Source organism: Ursus americanus, chromosome 36, assembly GCF_024610735.1.
Source record: "Ursus americanus isolate L20-20 chromosome 36, mUrsAme1.1.p, whole genome shotgun sequence".
Taxonomy (NCBI): Eukaryota; Metazoa; Chordata; class Mammalia; order Carnivora; family Ursidae; genus Ursus; species Ursus americanus.
The window spans coordinates 14,323,015-14,349,743 of NC_142162.1; the positions used below are offsets into that span (position 1 = coordinate 14,323,015).

At 42.7% G+C, this 26,729-nt stretch overlaps 1 long non-coding RNA gene across 1 annotated transcript in view; it reads right to left on the reverse strand.

Annotated features, from left to right (window-relative positions):
* Nucleotides 1-371: 371 nt before the first annotated feature.
* LOC148107038 (uncharacterized) overlaps nucleotides 372-26,729 on the reverse strand; it is an 85,025-nt gene continuing 58,667 nt past the window's right edge. Inside the window, exon 3 of the long non-coding RNA XR_015723152.1 lies at nucleotides 372-514. This is a non-coding gene — a long non-coding RNA (uncharacterized LOC148107038). The remainder of the gene's footprint in view (nucleotides 515-26,729) is intronic.

Below are 26,729 nucleotides of genomic sequence, written 5' to 3' on the forward strand. Positions count from 1 at the left end.
GCCTCTAACTTCAATAAAGAAAATGTTAGTTAAAAAAAAAAAAGAAACTTCATCTAGTGAATAAATATGAAACACTGCACTCAACTGGAAAGCTCACATTCTTTTTGTTTTAGTTTCTTATTGCGGCCATAACAAATTAACACAAACTTAGCAGCCTACATCAAATACAATTTATCATCTCAGAGTTTTATAGGTCAGAAGTCCACATGGGTCTTACCAGGCTAAAACCAAGCTGGCAGGATTGCTATTCTTAGGAAGGCTCTGGAGGAGAATGTGGTCCTTGGCTCGTATGCACGTTGTTGGCAGCACTTAGCTCCATGCAGTTGCAGGAGGGAGGTTCCCATTTCCTGGCTGGCTGTCGGGCTAAAGTTGTTCTCAGCTTCTAAAGGCCACTCCACATTCTTTGGCTCGTGGGCCCCTTCATCTTCAAAACCAGCAATGGTGGTAGGGTTCTCTTCATACCTCATCTCTTCTGCCTTCTCTTCCATCACATCTCTAACAGGAGAAACCTGTCCTACAAATCCATAAGAAAAGGATAACTCAACAGAAAATTAGGAAAAAGTTCTGGACGGTACTTAAGGAAAAGAGAATACAAGAATGGCCAGTGAAATAATATGAATAGATGCCTAATCTCATGACTAATTAGAAATAGAAATAACAACCACAATGAAATCCCACTTTTTATCCACAGGATTAGCAAATGTGAAAAATGCTGAGATACCGGGAAGGATGTGAAACAATGGAAACTCCTCCACTTTTTTGGTGGGAGTATCAGAGGCGTAACCACTTTAGAAGCTACTTTTCAATTTCAAAGTAGTTACACACGTGCATACTCTATGATGTGGCCATCTCCTCCTAGGTATGGACATCAAGCAGTGGTTCTCAGAGGGAAAGTTGTAGTCCATGTGTCTCAGAATCAATGGGGGGGATTGTAAAGATGCAGATGCCTGGACTCAACCTCAGAAGGATTCTTAGAATCCTTGGGGATAAAGTCTGGGGACTTTTGTAAGTGTTCTTGTCAATGCAAACACGCACTGAAGTTTGAGATCTACTGCTCGGGGCATCTCTTGCATGTGTGTAGTGTGAAATGCATACAGCAGAGTTTATGGCTGTACTGCTTTAAAAAAGAACAGAAACTACCCAATTATATGTCAACAGTAGAATGGATAAATAATTACGGCAAATTCATACAATGCAAACCAATACAGGAGCTACATGCATCCACAGGTTGAATCTCAGGTACATAAAATAACGTAATGGAGGAGGGGAAGCAAAAGAATATATACAATATAATTATATTGATTCTAAATACAAAAGTGTGCAAAGTCAAACTATATGATTATATGATTTAGGGATACATACCTATAAAATTTAGGGCTACCTACATAGGGAATAATTAAAACAAAATCAGGATGAATGTTTCTTCTGTGGGGAGGGAGGTGAATGGCAGTAGGGACTTTTGGGGATACTGGTAATGTTTATAAATGGGTGTTCCCTTCACTGTTGTTCTTTATAACTTAACACATTTGATACAAATAAACGTATGTAAGTATTCAATATATGGTGCACATTTTTTAAACAAGAGGGAAAAGTGGTTGAAGAGCTAGTGACTGAAAGTTGATTGTCTACTTAGCAAACTTAGTTATTAAATGCTTCTGAAAGTGCTTTTGACAACTCTAAAATGTTCTTACTATTGATGACCAACAAGTTTGCCTCTAGGGCAGAAATTATGAAAAAGGAGAGCTAGCAGGGGAGTAGGGAGAACTCTGTAACATTCTGACAAATGGCATTTGGGAAAACACCTCTAGACATTTCAACCCATTGTTATTGACCTGTCAACACTTCAGATAATTAAGGAGAGGTCCTGGAGAGGGTGAACCACTTGAGATTCTGCGAGCCCTGTCTTATGCTAGATCATGCTGATTGTTAGCAAGTCAAATGCCAAGCAATAAATATGACCTTTTCAAAGACCAACTTTCCCATTGTGCAACCTGCCATAGTCCTAGGATAAATACTTTTCCGAAGCTACTCCTGACTGCACCGAACTGATCATCTATTTAACGCCACTGGCACCACGCTAAATAATGTAGCTTCTTCAAATTTCTAAAATTTTTCACTGAGAAATTAATATCCTGGTTGAGTCAGTTCTCTCATTTCCATATTTTTATAAGTTCCAGTATAAACCAACAGCTGATTTTGAAAAATAAAAATGAGGAAGGGCAGTATTATTATGACCAGATCCTTCCTTTCTGAAACGGCATTTTTCCTTCCCTTCCTCTACTGCACTAAAGAACAGACAGCCCATGCCTCATCCCTATGAAATGTAACAAGATCCACATAGAAGTGTTTCCTAAAAGCAGCCTTGAGATGTGATCTCAAGACTGTGCCAGGATGGCTTTAATAACAAAGTTTACTCTCATTTGTTGGCCTTTGTATCACATTTTCTGGTTTAAAAAAAAAAAAAAAAGACCTCACTTTCTTCCCATGGACAGAGGAAATCCAACAGACCCTAAGTGTCTTTGCTAATTTACAATATAGTTGTAGTTGTAATCTCTTGATATATTTGATGTGGACCGAATACAAAGGATGCATTCACCAGCTACCAAGAATAGTCACCATGCGGAACTCAAGATGGGTGGGTTTAGAAAAAGAGGGCCTGTATTTGTTTTGCTCTCTAACTTACAACCACCTCTTCACAAGCTCTGTCAACTCCTTAGACCACGAGAATAGTCAAGTCTTTATACACACCACTTATTGGAGAGGCTTGTTTTCATGATCTGCCTTTGTTACTGACAAGCTGTGTGACTTTGAACAGATCATTTAACCACTTCTGCACTAGTCAGGGTAGGCTGTTCTAATAAAAAGCCCTCCCATCTCAGTGGCTTAACATTACAAACAAGGATTTGTCACTTATGTCACAGTTGCAAGTTGGTTGGATAGATTTCCTCCAAAAGGTGATTTGCGGACCCAGGCTCTTCCCACTGTGGTTCTACCATCCTCACAGGTGGTCTCCAAGGTCACTGTAGAAGGGGCAGCAAGGAATGCATGGAGAAGTCTCACCCTCTCTTAATTCTCCTTGAGCATAAATGACACATTCCTTCCCTCACATTCATTTGGTGAGAACTAGTCCCGTAGCCCTACCTCTTTATAAGGGGCTGGGAAATGCAGTTTAGCACTGTCCCCAAGAAGAGGAAATGGGGCTGGTGAACACCCTGCTCATTGCTGCCACAATTTCATTATTTTGGGCCTCATTTGCTTTATCTCTAAAGTGGGGATAATTGTTTCTGCCAAGTCTAACTCAGAGAATAATGAGGAACATGAGTGCATGCATAAAATGAGAGCACGGTCTAAATAAGAAATACTGAAAATGCAGGAAAGCACTATAATTTCTGAGTTGGGTCTGGATTCTAGGCTTCAAAATGAGTCTCTATGGAGTCTAAGTAAGTCTATTTATTCCATGCTGGCAGAGTCCTAGACTTGATTAATAGGCAGGATTTTGACAGACAACCCCCCCGCCATTTTGTTTATGATGAAAAAGGATGAAGTCCCAGAGGAAGTGATACCAGCAAAAATTTCACACATAAGGAACTCTTGGAGATATTTCACACCATTAAAAGTGCGAAGGAGAAAAGATTGGAAGCTGACCCAGACTTAGAATTTTAACAATTCACCAAGGCATAGAAAAGATGTCTGCTCCACATCCTAAGTTACATGTTGAAAAGAAAGCAGCACTGTTTGAACTATTTTTGATCAGTTTTTTACAAGCAAACAGTTTAATTCCCAATGTTTTAAATTACAATACATAAAGTATTAGTTTTACTATTTTTAAATTCTCCTTATATATTTGCAATCAACAACAAGGCAGATTTTAATGTTTTGACAAAAATTTTTAAAGGTCACCAAAATAAGTGTAATTTTTTTCTCACGGTTATTAAGAATGACCTGCTCAGTCATTTTTATACTTCTGTGCTACCATGAAAAGTAAGGCCTGTCTCTATAGTATGTTGATTTCGTGGGTTTCACTGAAAGAATTACGCCTAAGGAGAAAAGCATTTTTAATATGTCTAGTCTTCACTAGAGTTTCTATTCTTTAGGAGACAGTTTTGCCAGTGACAAGATGATTAACACTAAGTAAGCTTATTAAGATCTAAAAAGGACTGTTAACCGTAGAAAAATAGTTCCTTTATTGAAGGGTTGTCAGCAAGTCTAATTTATTAGCTTGTCATATTCTGTGAGTGCGAACATAAATCTTGTATTAGTGATCAAGATGAAAAAGACTTGGAATACTTGCCATAGCAAAATTCTCCACGTACTTTCCAAAGGTAAACACATATATCACCTTAGTCTCCTGGGTGGGAAAGTGTGATTACCTACATCCAAAAATATGAAACTCTATTATGGATGTCATGTGAGTGAAAACTGCAAACCAGAACCTTAATTTATAACAGCATTGTGATGCCAAAAATGGGCTAAACCTTCAAAATACTAACAAACCAAACCACATCAAACAACACTTTTAAACACCAAAAGTGGTATAAATGAGACCAGCCATAATCTCCTTGGAAAAAAGAGCTAGGAGGTGTTTATTCACAAAAGTTAGGGAGGTTAGGTCTCTGGAATGCGTTTTAGTTCTTAATGAATTACTGAGTCATGTCCAGTTCAAACGAGCCTGGGGAAGTAGGAATTCACTGGCCCCAAGTCCAGGGGATCTAACCTCAGGCACGGCTCAGTTCAGGTCCGCAAACACTGCCAGCAAACATGCATCTTGCCATCTCTCAGCTCTGCTTCCGTTTCAGTGCCTCTCTCTCAAGAGGGCAAGATGGCCACTGGAGGTCTCAGGCCTACATCTCTGGCTCAGCAACTCCAGCCAAAAGAGAATTCTTCTATTCCTAATAGAAAAGTTCCGAGACTTCTCTCATCAGACTAACTCGAATCATACTCCTCCCTGGATAACTTACACAGTGGCCAGAATGAGAACATATGTCTATCCTGGGGCTGGAGAGGAGGCCGGCATGAGCCCACAATGCTGCAAACCACACTGGCTGACAGTGGGAAGGGGTCCCAAAAAGAAGGATAAATGAAAACAGGGCAGGCCAAGAGAACAGATGATCACAACGGAATGACACGGAGCCTGGGAATTGGAAGGACCTTAGAGTTCAGATTCCAGACCAAATTCTACCCCTGGTAAGGGATCTAGGTTACAGGACTCTGAAAGGGAATGACTCTGTTTCTGCTTTTCCTCCTTCCATGATTAGGAAGCTAATTCCATGATGAACAGTTCTGGTTGTTGGAGTTCTTAGACCGCTGCCCAAATGCACCTTGCTGCAGTTTTTGCCTTGGGCCCAATTTCTGTCTCCAGGAACACGAGAGCAGCAACTCCGTGGTCCCTGAACTGGTGAACACAGCTAGCAACATCTTTCCCACCAGTCTTCAAAGGCTTCCTCTGCAGCCTGCATACACATACGCCAGCAGAGGTGGACTAACTGTGAAGCTCTCAAAGTTCAGGCATCAGGGCCTCTCACCAGCACAAGCCCCAAGAGTGCTGAGAATTACAGAATGTCCTAGAAGAAGGAGAAGACAGGGTTCCAACGGAAAGCATTCATACTGCAATATTTCTGGTAAACTGTCTGGAGCTCTCAGAAAAAGTGACCTGAATATTTCCTCCCTGATAAAGGGGAGACCAGTGATACATAAGGTATCCCCCCTTTGGACCACGGACATACTTTTCAGAGCTAATCAGGAGAGTATTGGCAGCTGAGTTGGGGCCACTAGAAAGGACAACTAGACTCAGAATTCAGAGACCCGGGTTTGAGACTTTGAACTGTTTCCTCTTTGAATCTCGGTTTGCTCATCTGTAAAATGGGGATGATAATACTTTGTCTTCTTCTCAAAGTTGTAGAGAGGATCGAGTAAAATAAAAGAAAGCACTTTGGAGATGATGAAATCTCCATAAAAACAGGAGACATCAGTCCTTAATTCTGCAACTAAGTGGCTCTACAGCATTGGGCACATCCATTCATCTTTATCCTTGATTTCTTCATCTTAAAACTGAGAGGGTTGGACTAGCAGTTCTCTAGTGGGCTCTCAGCCCTCGTGTTATGTACACACAGCTGGGGCTCTCAGCTCTGGCAAGAGGAAGGAGGAGGGCTGGATCGAATTCTTTCCTGAACAGTCTTAGACAAATCATTTAATGCTTTTGCCCATTTGCAAGCAGCAGCCAATCTAGGCAACTGAATTTCATTCTCGAGAGTGGGCCAGAGAAAATGCACTTTGGATAGTTAGGAGCCCTGCGCTTGGTCGCCACAGAGCTCCATTTGGGAGTTGGAGAAGTTCAGAAACCAAACGAGGCACTCACAGAGAAGTAGGCAACCGTGTTGTTTTTAGGCACTTGCTGACCCATGGACTGTGCTGGACACTTTCAGTGTATTATCTCATTTAGGCCTCACCACAATTTTTCAAGTTAACAATTCACCCATCCTCCAGATAAAAGTTCCTGGAGACTCAGACATGTTATCTGACTCTTGACAGAATTTATAGAGACTCAGGGCTGTTTGGCTCTCAGGGGTTTCCTTTGATGATTCCACTCTGAAGGTGCCAAACTGAAGTCAGACGGTGGTGAAGCAGAACTGTATATGCCAGGAGGCAGCAGCTGTGGCGCAAACCTCAGCTGGTCCAAAACCCAGGAGGAGAAACCCCAAACCCAAGGCACCAGGGGCCTCCTGGGGACACGGAGAACTGACCTCGGTGAGCCCCAACTTCAGACAGCCCACATGCCATGAAGTCCCCCTCCCGCACCTCCGGCTTTCAGATTCGACCCTGCAGCGGGTTCAAGGGGTGGATCTGCTCAGACACCGGCCTCTCCAGGCTGCAGCCTTCCCAATGCAAGGTGCTGAGTGACCAAATCCCCAGAGGGAATTTCTACAGTGCTCAATTCCCTTTGCCTGTACTTATATACTAATGATAGGACATTAAGATGCAAATTCAACAGAAACTTAGTAAGCAAATCACGTCACTTTCTAATGGGTACATCAATAAAGGCCCCAGAGAGGCCCCATGCTGCCATACCGCAGGAACAATTTCAAAAGCCCACCTGCAAGCCCCGGGCACACTGTGTATTAGAAATTCTGTCTCACTCAAGTATTTATGGCCAGGGGTTCTTCCCCCCAGGTAGCTGCACTACCTGATGCTATCTCCCCCTCTCCTCTCCACCCCTTCCCATGCGGACTGGGCTGTGCAAATATGGGGGTCCTCAGGGGTGCAGGTGCTTTTTGTCAGTGTGGTTTATAAGGTTACAGAGAGGAACTCAATTTCCTCTGAGCAAAATACTTCCACCACTAAAATGTGACTCAATTTGTTTGACATTTTTGTTGCTGCCATTGTCTCCTCCTCCTTCTGTTTTCCTTCTTGCTACTTTGCCTTCCAACAATTGACTGTGGTCCCTTAAATTAAGCTCTTGCCGATATAAAAAGCCACCCTATTAACGTCATTGGCTTTTACGAGCAAATTTACGTAACACCGTATTTTAGAAGGTCAAACTGTTAATTATACATTTCGGTATCTCTGGCCCTTAACTAAGGACTGGTACAGGATATAGTAGAAACTTAATAAGTGTTTTATTGTATAATATTACAATTCCCTCAATTTCACCACCAAATTCTTACTTACATGATTGTGCTCTTGGAAAGCCAGAAGCCCTGGGCTCTGGTCCTAATTCAGTTCCTTATAAGCTGTGTGATCCTGGACAGATCATTTCCCTTCTGACTGGGCCTTGCTTTCTTCATGTACAGAATGACCAGGGTGGTGGTCTCCGCAATCTTCTAGGTTCAGTTCTATGAGGACAGGGTTCAGATCTGTTGTGCTCTCTTGCAAAGATCTAGATCTGCAGGATCTAGCACATATCTAGAATATGGTGGGCTCTCTGAATACTCGCTGAAGGAAGAAATTAAGAGTGGTGTAATTCGAGGTTTTAAACTGATGGCATTGCATCTGTATTTGCTGTTACAAACAAAACTATTCCCAATTGTTTCAAGCTTTTCTAATTTCCTTCTACCCACGACTCAGATGCTCTTCTGCACCAACTCTGGAAGATTTTGAGTCATTTCACAAACAAAACTTCACATCTACCCCCAAGCTGACTCACTGGCTTCCTGGTGTGTCTCTCACCAAACCAGGTGATTGCCACAGAGGGAGTAAGGCTTTATAGGGCAACAAAGAAATGCTGCCCAAATGGGGAATTCGAGTCAGTTCATCTCAAAGTACGTATGTATTGGATGTCTACTGAGACACTAAGTGTGTAATGTTTGTTTGGGGAGGAAGCAAGTACCAAGAGAGCCATTTCTTGGAGCCGTCGAGAGTCAAAGATCTAGGACGTGTCTTTCTAGATCACACAACTTCTGGGTCCTGTTCTTACATCCTATCTACAATGTCTGCCACTTTCCTGAAAGTCCTTCTCCCATTTATAGCTTATACAGTCACACACGTACCATTCAATTTTATCTCCTGACCATCGCATTGCCTTGGGCTGTTTTTCTATTTGTCTTACCTAAGTCAGGGATTTTTTAAAACCTGAGTCCAGAGACAGGTTTCCACAAGGGTGCCATGAATACTGAGGATTATGTGCAAAGTTTTACGTGTATGCGCATTTTTCTGAGCCAGTGGGGAGGAGAAAGCAGCTTATGCCACTTCTTGGAAGTTCAGCAGGGCTGAGCAATCAGCCGTACGTAGAGGCGGCCAATCTGCTAACGTGTCTTCATATTGGGTTTACCTTCTTCCCCACTTTAACCGCCCTGCCCTTTACTCTTGCTCGCTGGGATTGCACTCACTAATAAAGTCCAACACAAGGGCCCGCTTTGGGTCTGCTTTCTGGAAAAGCTGGCCCGCAAAAAAAGAAGTTATAAAACTAGTGATTCTCAATGGCCTTTGGGTAGGGTGTGTGTGTGTGTGTGTGTGTGTGTGTAATATAATTTTGCAGGGAAAAGGGGGGGAACTGTTGTTTTGTCCCAAATTACATATGACACCTCTCCTCCTCCCACTCTGCATCAGTTAGGGGCCAGTCAGGAAGGCAAAACGCCAAGAACTTGGACAGAAACATTTAATATAAAGATGTCTGAAGTAGTAAGAGTGATTACTAACGGGTAAAAGAAAACTTTATGGAGTTCAGAAGTAACACCTTCAAAGAGCAGTGAGAGGAAGGAACTAAGAACTTGGCCTCTATAAGGGTAAGAGTCAGCCTGCTTGTGGCAAAGGCCCTTCTAGAGGTGCGGGCTGGAAACGGTCTTGTAGGAGCAGCCTGCCAAGTGGAGAAACTGGCCAGAGGCTTCAGATGGGAGCTGGTCCACAGCACTGGTCTCTGGGTAGTGGGAGAACTTGCGGGAGGGTGTAGGCTAGTGGAGCTGCTCCATGCAGGATGCTGCGATGAACACGACCAGGTCCCTCTACACGGACCTGCTAGGGCCAGCGCCAGGATCAGCAAGGGAAATGTCTCCCTCCTGCTTGGCTTTAAAGTGGATGCCAGCACCTTCTATTAACAGAGCCTATCACCCAGACAGCTGGTGAAGGAGAAATGTCTGCAGGGTCCAGCTTCAGTATCACCAGGCAGGGAAAAGAAGAGTAAATTCAAAGCTCAGAGGTGGAAGTTGGTAACTGGTACACCCACCTTCTCTGTATGGGAAACATTCACTTTATCATGATAAGTCTAAAAATGGGAAATAAAAATATATGCTATATATAAAATATCACCAATGATTACCATTTGGTAACAATTAAAATTGATTTCTCAGACTTGCCCGCATTATCTGAATATTCCATAAGTAATCATATATCTATTTTTATCTGGAGAAATGATTAACTTAAAGGATTCTCATTCATTACAGTTTCACTGAATTCTGTTAGTAAACATGAAACTCATGATTAAGCAAACAGACCCATAGGATTGAAAGGGGCTTGGGGACATTCATAGATCTCTAAAGGACAGAGTTTTTGAGGACATGCCAAGCAGTCTTCAGGTTAGCTCAGAATCTCTGGCCCTCCCATTATCTGGAGCAGGACTCACCCTCTGGCTGCTTGTCCATATCCCACACTAACCACGGAACATACAAAGGGGGCAAAGCAACAGCTCCAGAGCCAGCGTTTACCATGCTGACGCCCTTGTAAACTATCTGCTGTCTTGGACACGGGAACCTGCTTATCGAGAGCAAACAACCGTTTGCTGGTCTTTGCTTTGGCTAACAGTCCTTAGATTTTGCATCTTTTCTCCTCCCCTTCTAGGTAGCTTTCCTTGCCTCTCACCAGCCTCCCCGGGCTTTGAATTTAAGCTAGCAAAAATAGCAAACTCTGGAGGTTTCCTCTGGCCTGCCCCTCCCCCACACTTCCTTCCTAGTGTCTCTGTCCCTGCCAGTCCTCCACCCACACTCACCTTCCACCCCTTTCAACCAGCTCCCCTGCTAGTCCTTGAAGATTCAGTTTCAGATGTCACCTTTCCAGGAAGCTCCCTCCTGGGAAGGATCCTGCGAAGACACTGCTGCATAGTGCCTTCTGCATTATTTTGAAATCGTCAGTTTGGGTGCTTCCTGTCCCCAGGTCTGTCCTCAGGGCTCCTCCTTGGCATTCTCCGCATTTAGCACAATGGTTGGGACAGCGTGGGCACTCAATGCCTGTTGGTGAAACTAAAATGTCTCCACGTCCTGAGTCGCTAGTCCTTTCCTGCCATGCATGCCCTGGCGTGAAGTGCCTCCGTCCAAAGCAGAATTCTGGGCCAGAGGAAGCAGGAGAGGAAGTCTCGTGTTCTGGTTACTACCAGCTCCTTCCTCTCCTCATTGAGCTGTTCTGAATAAGTGACAGGCAGATCTGTAGAAACAGACACACCAACTACTAAAAACACAGATTTCCATTTAAAACACACAAGAGGAATAGAAAGAAACAAATGCCATTCCTTCCAAGAACTGTAGGGGCTTTTAACGGGTTTAACCCGCCGTGGTTGAGGGCCCAGGAGAGTGAGCGAGTGCTGTCTTCCTAGCAGCGTTGAAAGCTCCTGTTCCTTGCACTTTCATGAACCCTGCCCACACATGCAAATAGTTACCCATCTATCACTTTCACCTAAAATATATAAACAGGTGAAGCTGAAATGAGCTTGGATGCCTTGGGCTGTCATTATCATACCCTCAATTTCCCACACTGGAGACACCATCACTCACACAATGGAGCATGCTTTCCTGTACTCAGAGGCCTCTTCCCAGTTACAGACCACTTTCCACATATGTCAGCTCATGCGACTGTCACCCAAAACACCAAGATTCAGGAGGATGGATTGGGTTGTTAGGAGCAAGGACCGAGGGCGGGTGGATGTCCTCCTCACACACAGGTAAGCAATGTCATCATATACCCACGGTACAGAGGAAGCTGGTGAGATGAGCTGGTGGGGTTGCAGGGCCCCCTCACCCCCACCGTGTTCACCTCTCAGGGGAGTCCCTTTAATAGAGCCATGGGCTGCTCCTAACACTGCTGACTCATGACACCCAATAAGTACTCAATGAAGAAATGAATGAGTGAATGAAGACTGGTCTCCCTTTAAATACCTCCTCATTGAACTATTTCTCTCGGCTCAGTCTGATGGAGACAAACTCCGGAGAAAAGGATCGTCTAAACCCACGCAGAGCTCCAGCCCTGTGCAAGGCTGCAGCAGAGAATGAAGGAAGTCGAGGAACTTGTTCACCTCAGCCAGGCATAACCTATCCTAGCAACTGCTTCCCTCTCTATAAATTCTATCCTCCCTCTCCCATCTGTGGCTGAAACGTTTTCCTCGTGCCCTTAATTTCAGATTCTCAATGTGAAGCTGACATCTTTCCTAGCTGTCTACGGGTTGCCTCATGGGAGACCCATGCCAGGGAAACTTATGCCTCTTTCCAAAGCAAGGACAGTGAAATTCAGATGCCTCAACCTCTCTAGTATCTTACCAAGTTTCCTTGTTACTATTTTAGGGAAATTTAGATTTCTAAATCCATGTCTGGCTAGTCTTGCTTGATGGAATGTATAATCCTATTTCAAAGGTGATTCTGATTAATCAAAGTCCTGGCTCATATTAAATGGGGGCTCTTAATCATAGAAAGGAAGGAGGGAAGGAAGTGAAGGGAGGGAGGGAAGAGAAAGAGGAGAGAGGGAGGAAAGATAAGTAAAGAAGGGCACGAAGGATGGACAGACGGAGGGAGGAAGGAAAGGAGGAAAGAATGCTTACTTAAGAACCCCCAGTATCCTCTCGGGGAGGGGGGGCATCTTGAGAAATGAAATGGATCATATGGGAGAAGCAGTGGTGGATGAACGTATGGAAAGTCTCCACAAGGATCACTGCTGGGAGGAGGGTGCTGGCAGAATGTTGCTGGTACATGCAATCTCCCTTAAAAAAAAACAATACCTGAATATGAAGAGAATTACGTAAATACTCAACAAATGTGTAAATAATTTAAAATATTTAATATTTAAAAATAAATTTTAAAAAGTTAGTATCAGGAGCCACTACTATTGACTTTACTCAGTGGAAATTTCAAAACTACCTAGATAACTTGAAAGTCACCTTTAGACCCCAGCTTGTTGTCACCTATTGACATATGTGGGTCATATTTTCCCTTTGCATAAACAAGAAGCTCCTGCTGGTTTTTCCACTGTATTTTTGTTTCTTTTCCACTTTTGTATCCTTAGCCAGGGTCTGGCACAGAAAAAGAACTTAACAGTTGTTGAATTTGTGAATAACATGTAAACAGAATCGTAAGTTTCTGGGATTCCAGTTCCAACCCTGCCACTGGCTTTCCATGTGATTTTGAGGTCACTTTATATTTCTGGGTCTCAGTTTCCCTATCGTCCCTGAAGACGATAGGGTGTTTGACGTCATTTTTTAAAAAGATTTTATGTATTTATTTGCAAGAGAGAGAGAAAGAGAGAGAACAAGAGCAGAGGGGAGGGATCAACAAAGGGAGAGGGAGAAGCAGGCTAAGTAGGGAGCCCAATGTGGGGCCCAAACCCAGGACCCTGAGATCATGACCCGAGCCAAAGGCAGGTACTTAACCAACTGAGCCACCCAGGTGCCGCAGGGTTGACATTATTAACAGCTAACACTGACTGATCACTTCGTATGTGACTGGCACTGTCCTCAGCTGTACCTGCATTAAGTCACTTAATCTTCACAATGAGCCCATGAGTTACACAGGGATTCTTTCTTTCAAGTCACCTCACACACAGCTCTGAAAAAAATCCAAATGGGTGCCCAGTGGTCTGTAAAGACACTTGTAAAAGGAATCCAAATATCTCTGGCTGGAACACACATTGGTCTCAGGTCACTTTTGGGGATGGAGCTATTACCTTTTTATCAACCGTAAAATCCTCTCCTTTGCACACTTCTAATTTAAATTTTCCTTCAACCAGTAAAAACAAGGAGCAGTAGAAGTGTGTAGGGAAAGTGGTGGGGGAAAATTGGAAAGGAGAGAGAGATGGTTATAGCTGGCCTCTGTTTGAAGAGAATGAAGGAAGGCAGAAATCCAGGAATCTACCCGAGGAGACTCCACTCAGCCCCCCATCATCCAAGTCCATAATTAGCCAGCATAATTGATAGGACAGCCCTAAGATGAATTAATTTGCCCATTGTTTTGCTCATGATACCCTCTATAATAACAGGTATGGGATGTCGCCAGAAGGGCTGAAGATTAATGAAGATGCCATTACCCAGCTGCCTCCCGCGAGCCAAACCCTGGGCTCCATTCAGTCCATGGAAGGCCAACTTTCCCCAGACTTGCCAGTTTTAAAGCTGGAGCTATGAAATAAGAACGATTTTTGCCCAGTTTAAGAGGAGTAGGCATCCTTGAGAATCCTAGAAACATTCTATTCTCAGTCCTGTGCAGTTTCCTCAACAGGCTATACACTTGACCAACACGCTTGGGGCTGCCAGAAGAAACAGTGGGGGCAAAAGGCTTCCTTTCAGAGAGCTTTCAATTAATTTGGATGAAGATATTTGAGCAATGACTTCACTGGGAGTCCTGTTGTTGGAATACTGAACAAATTTCACAGTCATTGTTTCAATATTGGCCATGAAATTCTTGGTCAAATTCTACTGGGAGACCATCACCCTCCTTGGGCCCCATACCATGAGGAATAAATACATTTCTTCTCTCCTAATTACTGTACCAGAGGCTATTTTTCAGAGAGCCAAGTTTAGTGGTTAGATGGCCTGACTCAATCCAGGGAGACCCAAGTGAATCCTGGTGCTGCCATGTACTAACTGTGACACAGGGAAAAGTTCTTTACCGTCCCCAAGGTGCATTTTCCTCACCCATGAACCCACTTCAATATCTTTCACAATTTAAAAAACAGGATGAAGAAAAGAGGACACCTTATAGGGTTGTTCTGAAGACTAAATGAGATCTACATGAAAAGCTCAGAGCACAGTCCCCAGCACACAGAAAACAATCAATCAATTGTAGCTGTTTATTATTAATACCTTCATTATCATCCAACCTCTCCCCTCTACTGGAGTGGACCGGGTGGCCTGGATAAGAGAGTTTCAAAATTGCAAACTCAAACTAAAATAGATTCGCTTTTCATGTAAAGTTCTATCATCACAAATGGAATTATACCTGTAGGATGTATTTTGAAGGATGATTCGTACATTGAACTCTCTATGTATACTGAGTATATAGTGTGTGTGTATGGATGGATATATACACACTGAGTCACGTTCTACAGTTACGGCCCACGCTGCCTGGATTTTCCTAAGATGTACAGTTTCAAATATCCCATGACAATGAATCCCAACTACTGGTATAGAAAACATGATCTGTCTCGGTCTATGATCCTGTCTCTCTGATCGGCTTTCTCAAAAACAGGGTGGTTCTGGGGGATTGAGGAACTGAGGTGATTGACTTGCAATTCTTGACATTCTCGAACTTGGAAATCAGAGATAAGTTAGTCAGGAGCAATTACGGTTTTGAGAAGGAAGGCTGGTACCTCTACAGTGACGCTACATGTTTCTAGAGCGTCTGCGGTTGCTTATACAAGAAGATTTCCCTCCCTCCCTCCCCCCTTACTTCCCTCCCTCTAGAATGAATGTAAATTCCAGAGATCGGAATTTCTAAATCCACATGAAGGAGGCACAGCTAGGCAGCCAGAAGCACATGGGCCACCCACTGGACTATTCAAGTCCTGCAATTTAGGTCAGCTAAGCTCACCTATACAAGCCTGACTGCAGGTGATGAGAGACCAGAAACACACTAACTTGGGGAGCTGAAGCATGGAAGGCAAATTCCCTGGTTTCTAGTCTTTTATTTTGGAGCTACTTGCATCTAACACACGCTGCCCTGCGTTAAAATTGCTCTGTTTTGAAACTGAAAATGTCACAAGACAACGTTACCAGATTGGTCAGTGAATAACAAGAAATTAAAGGAAAATTGGAAGATTTGGAATATGTAACTTCATAAGTAGAGTAACCAGGCAGCAAAACCATCCCACTGCTAAGCTTGATAGCTTTAATCATAAGGCCACGAATTCCAGATTTGTCCAGCTCAGGGCAACACTCCACAAACAAGACAAGGTAGGACTTAGTTCCCAATTTAAACCTTAATGTGAATGCTTCCTTATTAGCAGGACCTTTTCTTTCCTAGCACAAGAAAAATAATTTCCCTGAAAGTTGCTGTTTTTACACTCAGTTACCATAGTGATCATATCAGGCATTGTGCTAAGAGCAACCCAGGGATTTGCCAGACACCAAAAGGAGGCAGCCACCTCTGGCTTCCAGCCAAAGACTCTGGAAGTCACCCTCCATGTGCTGGTGAGCATAGAATACCCTGTTCTGGTCCCTCCACCTGTGCTCCTGGCCCCGTGCAATGCAGCCCAACGTGAGCCCCTAGGAGACTGCTGCGATCAATCCAAGGGATCCCAGGTCACCCCCTGCCAGTGGCCTCATCCTCGCCTCCTCCCTAGGAGTCTTAGAGGTGGGGCCGGGTTTTCACAACTCCCGGCATGAAGAGGTGCTGGATGGAGTACAGGCTCTATGGTTCTCAGTCCCAAGAACTGCCAACTGGAATCTTTCCAGAAACAGTCGTGTTTACTCTTCTTCACTGGCCCGCTTCACCTGTTGTAGTGCTCAGGTCTCTCCCCAGGCTGTCTTAGGTCTCTCTTGTCTAGGAATCCGGTGAATCAGTTAACACCTTAGCACGACTTAAATGAACGTGTCACCTTGCCCAGGACACATACGTGTTAAAAGAGATCCGAAAGAGCGAGGTACCCAAAAGAATGGTGGACTTTTAAACAATGGATGGTGGATGGAGGATAGTTTTGAGCAGAGGGGGTCCTTCTGATGCCTGTGTAAAATCCTTCCAGGTAGTCAACTGTCTCTTCTGCCATGTTAAGGGCAGTCATTTCTGGGCAGAACTGAAAGACGAATCCTCCACAAGATAAGGTGGTGCTGAGTAAAGAAATTATCAAAATACCCTATTTTTATTTCATTGCTCCTATGTATTCATACAGGTCCATGGGGTATACAAAGCAATGTATTGATGTACCAGGCAGTAAAAGCCAAATGCAAGACCAAGTATTAGGGGGAAGAGGAGTCTGGGTTGTTGGAGCTCTGGGTCCCCACCTCAGCTCTGCCACTTCCACCTGGACCGAGGGCAAGTCACCTCCTCACTTGTCATACCCATCCTGAGTCTGTCTCCTCATCTGCATGAAGGGATGACAAGCTAAGGAGCCTCATAAAGGTACGGTGAGAATCCAATGTCAAAGCTCACTGTCAATGACAAAGCACGCTGGTCACTCTAGGTGCTGTTATCCTCAAATTTGTGAAGGAGGAAATGTTCTCTGAGTTTTCAGCTATGGGCATGAATCTGTCAAAAGCACAGAGTGGTGGGGAGGTGGGAAGGAAGGAGACGTTGTTTCATATATGGGGTAATGTTAAGAGCAAATGAGGCAGGATTCCAAAATACTTTTGTATATATTTCAGCCCATAGTCCAGATTAAGTTAGATCTTATGTTGAGAGGAAAAGAGGATTTGCCTAATGGTTAAATCACTTTTCTCTCAAATCAATGCTTTGGTGCTCACTGAGCACGTATGCTGACTGTGCCCTTATTCCATCAGAAATGAACAGACAGGGCTCGCCGTGCATAGTAAGGGAGGTTGTGTGGTTGAGTGCCAACAGCTGGCTCCACAGATGTCAACAACAGCTGCAGTCTGTCATTCCAAGACGCGAATCTCAATTAATCTCCCTCTCTCTTGTTTTTGGAAACTTTGACATCTATGTATAAAATGATTTTATCTTCCTGGTTAAACTCATTACACCCAGATGTATCCAGTCACCTCTACAAAATAAGGTTCAGTTTGCTCAGGAATTGGAAATAAAAATTAACTCTTACATCAAATTATTAGTGAGAGAAATCTCAGTTGAAGGCATAGTTTGCTAATCACTTCTAGCAAAGGATCTAAATACGTCAGCCAGCTAAATCACCTGGCACCCACAGAGACATTTCATCTGTAAGGAAGATGGATATTCAATATTTCGAAGTGCAGTTTTTATGACAGGTCTGTATAGCAGGGCCATCACTCCACAAATGTGAAAAAAAAAAGAAAAAAGAAAAAGAAAAGAAAAACAGCTTAGTTGGAAATGAAAACAGAGGGAAGGAGAGGTCTGTGAGAATTGAACTACGGTTCTAAGAATGGAGACTACTGTTCAGGCCTGGCCAATTGGCCCTGTCGCTCTCTGGATGACTGCTCTATCCCTCACAAAGTAATAATGCAGTGGTACTTATAGGCACTGTTCAAAATGAAATCCAAATACCAAACAGATGAAAGCAGACGCTGTTTTAGACAGACATATTCCTGGGAAGAATGTGCTAGAGCCAATGGCTGCGGGGCAAAGTCTTGGCCGTGCATGTGCTGGACCTCACTGTGTGCATTTGTTAAATGAATGTTCATAAGCTATAGAGTTGTTTCTGGTTTTGCTGGCAAGCTCATGGCTAGTAGAAACTATCTAATGAAGTAGATAATGGGGACAAGAGTGAACTAGGGATATTCAGTTATCCTCACATCCAGGGTGTTGATCACCACTGTAAATAAGCCCTGCCTAAATCTATGAAAAAAATAACTTTATTTCTGCCCATACCTTCTGTTCCCTCAATCCGACAGAGAGAGACAGGAAAGAGGCACATGTGAAAGTACAACTAGAAATAATCATACTGGGGCCTCTCCGCTAGAAAAAAAGAAGGGGTGGTAACTCTCGGGGTGATCTGTATAGGATTACCTGTTAATTTATATTGCCAACTCTTAACCATCTCCAGGGGATGATATAAACAGTGACTTTTCCTTGTCCAGGACCAACCTATTTTTTCTGAGTTGACTGTTAACAGGATCACCACCTCTGCTCAAAGACATGGCATGTTCCCTTGTAGAGGCTGATAGGGAAGTATTTAAACCAAAACAATTTGTGTGTGTTGGTTTTAGCAGTAGAACTTCTTGAATTCAATTATTAAGCAGAAGCCTGATAGTAGAAAGTGTTGGTGTCCTGACTAGAATGCCTCGGATTCTCTTTTACTGTGAGAGAGAGAGAGAGAGCGAGCGCCCTTTCCTGGGTGTTAGGTTTTCATTTCCAATAGCCCACACCTTCCACTATAGTCTGGGGAGACTGCCCTCAGCCCTCTCTGCTTCACATCTGACAGCCAGCACTGTCTAGTTATTTGGGCCCTTCTGGGCAGCTCTTAGCCAACAACTGATAGATAGAGGTATGAAAACTTCATTTCCCCCATCTCGGATTGGGACAATTCACACTCCAGACATCTCCAGCAGAATCAGGCAGAAGCTACCCTCTGTGGGGTTCTGCCTGAGATTACACCCTTCTTTGGCTTCCTATAATTGTCTGAAAGAGGAGACAGTTCCTGTAAGTTGGCAGACGTGATGTTGTCCATCCCCAGCACAGAGTGGGGGAGAAGAAAGAGCTAAACAGGTACAGAGGAACTCAGGAGACTCAATGGGCCCTCAGTCAGGACTTCAAATTATGGCGTCCTCATCTTGCTATATTCCTTGTGCTTCTGGGGGCAGGAGATCCACTCTATGTTCGAATGTAAATCAAAAACATATTTTAAAATCACATCTGTGGCATTCTACCATGAGAATAAATAGTAGCAAATGAGATCATGAGATAAAATATGTGTCAGGAAGAGGACTCCTAGCAAGTGTCTTCCTCAGTTGATGGTCTAGAAGCAAGTACTGGTCATCAATTTTGCCAGTCCCGCATGACTTCATTAGCTCACCAGGAGTGCCCTATGCTTGCACTATGGAATTCATTGTTCCCAAGCTCATCCTTCCTGACCTTGATTCTGATCCGTTCTCAAGACATACTCCTTACACCTGACTCAGCCCTGCCTCCAGCTCTTCAGCTCCTAACTTGGCTCTTCCTTCCCTGGTTTTATTCTCTCTTTCCTCTTTGGACCTGACACGTAGCACAGTAACTCCTCCCAGAGATGATTCTAGGTCTCCTCAGCTCTGTAACTGAAGGTGTCTGGAGAAACCCCCCTCCTGGTTTGGATACTGAAACTCTCCTACCATGGAATGGACCCCACTGGGATCATCTACCTCTTCAAGTGGGATTCAGCCTGATTAGTGGAAAGAATCTACTTTCTCCCTGCTTTTCACAGCACTTACTCTCATTTGACATACTATATATTTTACTTTTGGTTTGTCTTTTCTGTCTCCTCCTACTGAAATATAAGTCTCATGATGGTAGGATTTCTTTTTCTTCTTGGTGTGCTTTGTTCTCTACTGTACCTTCAGCTGCCAACACATAGTAGATGCTTAATAAATATCTTTTTAGTACAGCTTGAAATCCGGCATTGTGATGCCCCCAGCTTTGTTTTTCCTTTTCAACAGTTCCTTGGAGATTCGGGGTCTTTTCTGGTTCCATACAAATTTAAGGACTATTTTTCCAGTTCTTTGAAAAATGTCATTGGTATTTTGACTGGGATAGCATTGAAAGTGTAGATTGCTCTGGGTAGCATGGACATTTTAACTATGTTAATTCTTCCGATCCATGAGCATGGAATATTTTTCCATCTTTTCGTGTCTTCCTCAATGTCTTTCAAGAGTGATTTATAGTTTCTAGAATATAGATCCTTTACATCTCTGGCTAAGTTCATTCCAAGGTAACGTATGGTTTTTGGTGCTATTGTAAATGGGATGGATTCCCTAATTTCTCTTTCTTCAGTCTCATTATTCGTGTATAGAAATGCAACTGGGGGCGCCTGGGTAGCGCAGTCGTTAAGCGTCTGCCTTCGGCTCAGGGCGAGATCCTGGCGTTCCTGGATCGAGTCCCACATCGGGCTCCTTCGCTGGGAGCCTACTTCCCGCTCCCCTGCTGTGTTCCCTCTCTCGCTGGCTGTCTCTCTGTCACATAAATAAATAAAATCTTAAAAAAAAAAAAGAAATGCAACTGATTTCTGAGCATTGATTTTGTATCCCGCCACATTACTGAATTGCTCTATAACTTCTAATAGTTTGGGAGTGGATTCTTTTGGGTTTTCCATATAGAGTATCATGTCATCTGCGAAGAGAGACATTTTGACTTCTTCTTTGCCAATTTGAATACCTTTTATCCCTTTTTGTTGTCTGATTGCTGTTGCAAGGACTTCTAGCACTATGGTGAATAATAGTGGTGAGAGTGGGCATCCTTGTCGTGTTCCTGATATTAAGGGAAAGGCTTCCAGCTTTTCCCCATTGAGAATGATATTTGCTGTAGGCTTTTCATAGATGGCTTTTATGAGATTGAGAAACGTACCCTCTAGCCCTACACTCTGAAGGGTTTTAATCAGGAAAAGATTATGTATTTTGTCAAATGCTTTTTCTGCATCTATTGAGAGAATCATATGATTTTTGGCTTTTTTCTTGCTGATAAAATCTATGACACTGCTAGATTTGCGAATGTTGAACCACCCTTGCATCCCACAGATGAATCCCACTTGGTCATGATGGATAATCCTTTTAATGTACTGTTGGATTCTATTAGCCAGAATCTTGTTGAGAATTTTGGCGTCCATATTCATTAGGGAAATCAGTCTGTAATTCTCCTTTTTGATGGGGTCTTTGCCTGGTTTGGGGATCAAGGTAATATTGGCCTCGTAGAATGAGTTTGGTAGCTTTCCTTCTGTTTCTATTTTTTGAAATAGCTTTAGGAGAATAGGTATTATTTCTTCTTTGAATGTTTGGTAGAATTCCCCGGGAAAACCATCCGGTCCTGGCGTTTTGTTTTTTGGAAGGTTTTTTATCACTGTTTCAATCTCTGTGATCACAAAGACAGCATGGTACTGGCACAAAAACAGACACATAGACCAATGGAACAGAATAGAGAACCCAGAAATGGACCCTCAGCTCTTTGGGCAACTAATTTTTGACAAAGCAGGAAAAAACATCCAGTGGAAAAAAAGACAGTCTCTTCAATAAATGGTGCTGGGAAAATTGGAAAGCTACATGCAAAAGAATGAAACTTGACCACTCTCTCACACCGTACACAAAGATAAACTCCAAATGGATGAAAGACCTCGATGTGAGACAGGAATCCATCAAAATCCTAGAAGAGAACATAGGCAGCAACCTCTACAACATCGGCCACGGCAACCTTTTTCATGACACATCTCCAAAGGCAAGAGAAACAAAACAAAACAAAAAAAAGTGGGACTTCATCAAGATAAAAAGCTTCTGCACAGCCAAGCAAACAGTCAAAAAAACTAAGAGGCAGCCCACGGAATGGGAGAATATATTTGCAAATGACACTACAGATAAAGGACTGGTATCCAAGATCTACAAAGAACTTCTCAAACTCAATACACAAGAAACAAATAAACAAATCATAAAATGGGCAGAAGATATGAACAGATACTTTTCCAATGAAGACATACAAATGGCTAACAGACACATGAAAAAATGTTCAAAATCATTAGCCATCAGGGAAATTCAAATCAAAATCACACTAAGATACCACCTTACGCCAGTTAGAATGGCAAAAATTGACAAGACAAGAAACAATTGTTGGAGAGGATGTGGAGAAAGGGGATCCCTCCTACATTGTTGGTGGGAATGCAAGCTGGTACAGCCACTCTGGAAAACAGTGTGGAGGTCCCTTAAAAAGTTAAAAATTGAGCTACTCTATGACCCAGCCATTGCACTACTGGGTATTTACCCCAAAGATAGAGACGTAGTGAAGAGAAGGGCCATATGCACCCCAATGTTCATAGCAGCATTGTCAACAATAGCTAAATTGTGGAAGGAGCCGAGATGCCCTTCAACAGATGACTGGATTAAGAAGTTGTGGTCCATATATACAATGGAATATTACTCAGCTATCAGAAAGAACGAGTTCTCAACATTTGCTGCAACATGGACGGCACTGGAGGAGATAATGCTAAGTGAAATAAGTCAATCAGAGAAAGATAATTATCATATGATTTCTCTGATCTATGGAACATAAGAACTAGGAAGATCGGTAGGAGAAGAAAGGGATAAAGAAAGGGGGGTAATCAGAAGGGGGAATGAAGCATGAGAGACTATGGACTCTGAGAAACAAACTGAGGGCTTCAGAGGGGAGGGGGGTGGGGGAATGGGATAGGCTGGTGACGGGTAGTAAGGAGGGCATGTATTGCATGGTGCCCTGGGTGTTATACACAACTAATGAACCATCAAACTTTACATCAAAAACCAGGGATGTACTGTATGGTGAGTAAAATAATATAATAAAAAATATTAAAAAAATATCTTTTTAAAAATTATTTTTAAGAACCAAGTAATGAAGAAATATCAGCATCATCTAAAGGTCCTCTTTTTATAGTATAGTCTGTTTTGGTTAAATTTCTAATTCAAATATAATAAATTACCCAGGTTTTGCTTTACAACATTTCATGAAAGAGAAGAGGGAGGCAAAAGGAAAGAAAATAAGACATGTTTAAAGAAAGTGTGCCAGTGTGTTAGAAGTAGACTTCAAGCTCAATGGAAAGAAAATAAATTATGGGGGAAAACACTTGGATCTGGAAGAGTGTTCTTTAAAAAATGGAGTCCAGGTAAGAAATGTCTGTAAACAAATTTGCTTTAGCATGTTGATATATAGTGTTTTTTCTTATGCAAGACACTAGGTATAAAAACATATCAATGCCTTACAGAAAATCTGATGGCAAAGGCTGTCTAATTGCTTGTCATTCTAGCCCTATTTCCACACATTGAAGTGTTAGTAGAATATTGAGTGGGCTGACCTGCATCAATATTCCTTTGGAGGTACACCATGACAAATTCTTGTCTTACATTTTTAGCTTGTCTCCACTCTTCACTGTTGACAATTCTAGAGGAAAGAGCCAATCCAGGGTGTTGGCTGACGACTCCCAAGCAAACTGAATTCTATAATAGAAATAATTAACATGAAATGTTCAGAGGTCCTACTGTTATCACTATGATGAGTAGTGTGTTCCAGACTAGCCCTTCTCCCCTAGGAAAGCTGGATAAAATTAGAAACAAACAAAACTCGTTATTTTAAAGTATCAAGAGCAACCAAGGTGGCCAGGACTAGAAAAGACACAGAAATGCCAGTAGGGAATTTGAAAGTGGTAAGAGGGAAGGTAATAAAGTCAGGAAGGTGACTTACCATGTCAGTTACTACAGTGGTTACAGGCATCAGTTTTGCTGGGGAACTCTGAGAGACCATGTAGAACAAGCCTGGAGTTTTCCCAAATAAGGAGTGAGGAACCCACCATCTGTCTATTGAGGGCTGCTTCCAGGAGTGTCTTAGTTGGACCACTATTAAGGTGCCCTAGCCTGGGTGGCTTACACCATAGACATTTATTTCTCACCATGCTGGAGGCTGGAAGTCTGGGGTCAGGGTGCCATCATGGCTGGGGTCTGATGAGGACCCTCCTCCTGGTTTATAGCAGCCACCTTCTCACTATATCCTAACATGGCTAAGAGAAAAGAGAGATCATCTCTCCTGTGTGTTTTCTTATAAGGGCACTAATCCCAGTCACAGGAGCTCTACCCTTAGACCTAATTACCTCCCAAAGGCCCCATCTCCAGATGCCATCACATTGAGGGGTGAGGTTTCAAAGTATGAATTTGGGGGAAAGACAAACATTCAGTCCGCAGCAGGGGGGCATTAATTTTCTGTCACTTCAGGCTCATGTGGGCCAAATATGCAGCCATGGTTAAACAAAAGTTTCCCAGTAGAGAGAAGCATATGTTTTCAGTAAGCACCTTCCAGAGTGCCAAGGGTATAAAGTTAATGTTAGTGTCGGGGTCTGCTACAGTCTTGGACCCAGTAACTGCACTCTGAGGTATATATTCAACAGAAATGCATGTATCTGTGCCCCAAATGGCAGGTACAGGAATATGCCTAGGAGCAGGACTTGCAATAACTCCCAAGTGGGAACAACCTAATGGCCATCAGGAGTTCAATGGATAAACACACTGTGGTGAATGGGTGCTAGTCCAGGGTGCCACCACCTCTCACATGGAACCCTGCTGCAGCTTCCTAACCTGTTTTCCTGCCTCATTTCTGCTCCCTATATTTCTTCCCCCACCTTAAAAACCTCCAGTGGGGTTCCACTTCACCAAGAATAAAGTACAAACCTACCTCTGTGCTCTCTTTTCTGTCTGGCCTTCTCCTTGCTCACTGCACTCAGCCACAATGGCCTTTTTCTGCCCCTTAATGTAATCACACAAGTTCTCACTTGCAATCTTAGAGCTTGCAGTTCCTGCCACTTGGATACTCCCTAGATCCTCTCAACATGGCTACTTCCTTCCTGTCATTTTTAAATGAGGTATAACATTAGTATTAGGAAAGCTAACAAATCCTGAGCAATGAAAAGGCACAGAAGACCTTCACAGGTCTTTGTGTTTTAGAAAGATAGTCCCTGCAGCTAGGAGGAAAGGGGAGTGGTATGAGGAGCCAAGATGAAGGCAGACTAGTATTGAGGTGTTTGTCAGGTGTGAGATGAGAAAGAAATAAGACCTGAACAAAGATATTGGCAGTGGGTGGGGAAAGGAAAAACCATATTCAAGAGAGTCCACCTGGTACCCTGGTCTACCTGTGGTACCTTATGGGGACTCTAACCCCCTTCTTGTGATCAGTTTGTGGATTTAACCTGATCTAGAGACAGGAGACTGTCCAACTATACCTTGGATTGTAGCTTAGTGTTTTTCACTAATTAGATCTATAATTGCTTCTTCTTAGGTAATCTAATGTCTTGGCCATGCTAACTCTTTGTTTAACTTCCTTTGTTCACTTAAAAACCTGATTATTTTGATGCGAGATGTTACTAATCATTCCTTCCTCTACTTGGATCCCAATCTTGCTCCTGCTTTTTCCCAGCTAGTATATGAATAAAATATTGAGCTGCTGATTAATGACCCTATACACTCCACTTTGAGATGTCTAAAGGAATTATCCAAACGCCCAGACAGCTCTATAATGTCACATTTAAATTAGAGGCTGAATCTTTAAAAGGCTATTCTCTGTTGTAAAGGCTATATTATAAGGACGGTAATCAGACCTAATTTGCTTTTAGGAGAAAGAATAGAAATACTATCTTTTAATGCCAAGAAAGAGCACTATTAAAATAGGCAAAAATGTAAGTTAATGCTCTGACTTCAGTTACACTTAGTCCTAGATCGAAAGTACCTTCTCAGGAGGGTCTAAGAATGAATGCAGATCCTTGTTTTTATTTTTGTTTTTAATTGCCTTGGTCTTAGAACTCTGACGTGATGCCATTTTCCCTTCTTTGGCTTTTTTTATGGGTATTATACTGGCATTGTTCTTCTTCCCATAGTGGGCACTGGTAGTTGGTATCAACTCTCTGTTACAGAAAAACTCACCATCTATTAGGGGGATAAAGCAGTCAGTTGAATCTTTGATCTGACTATAACTGAGATTCTGTATGGAAATATGACAGAAAGCAAACGTCCACAAGGAGTTCTCTGTCATCTCCATCCTGAACAATAACCAAAACAACAACCATAATAACGGCAGCAGGAGTAACTGTATTGGCCACAGAGATAATACAGCTGATGTGATTAAGCATTTAGTATGTGCCAGGCGCTGCTGAGTACTCCACATACTGCACCTCATTTCATCTTCTTAACTCTACAAGGCACGTATACCATTATTATCCAAGGTCACTCTGCTGGGAAGAGGCAGAGCGAAGATCCAAATCAAGGTCTGATGCCAAAGAACATGCCTTTCACGACTGTATTGTTCTGTAAGGATCTGAGCCATCACATAGCTTAGTATTCATAGACTGAATCCATGATGGCTTTCTCTATGTAAGTCAAATCTTAGACAGTTTCATCTATATTAAAAGGAAACACTACTTGGACTGAAACACATAACCCTAAATGAAACATGTCAGTCTAGTGGCAGCATGACCAATGGCCATATAGATCTCAAAGTTTCCAGGACAGCTCAAATTCATAACATAATTTCCCTCTATTCCCATAACTGTCATTCCACTTATCAGACCACATGTCTCAACTGCTGGATTAGAAACTATGGTTGAGATAACCACATTGATCTTCTTAAGCCATAAAAAGGGGACATCTGTCTTTACCTTGACCTAAATGCTACAAAGCTCAACTGACATTGACCATACTCTAGCTCGGAGGCTCATCACTTCAAATGTTTTCATGTTATTATATATTAACTCATCCCAATCATATATTATATATTATTATATATTAAAAA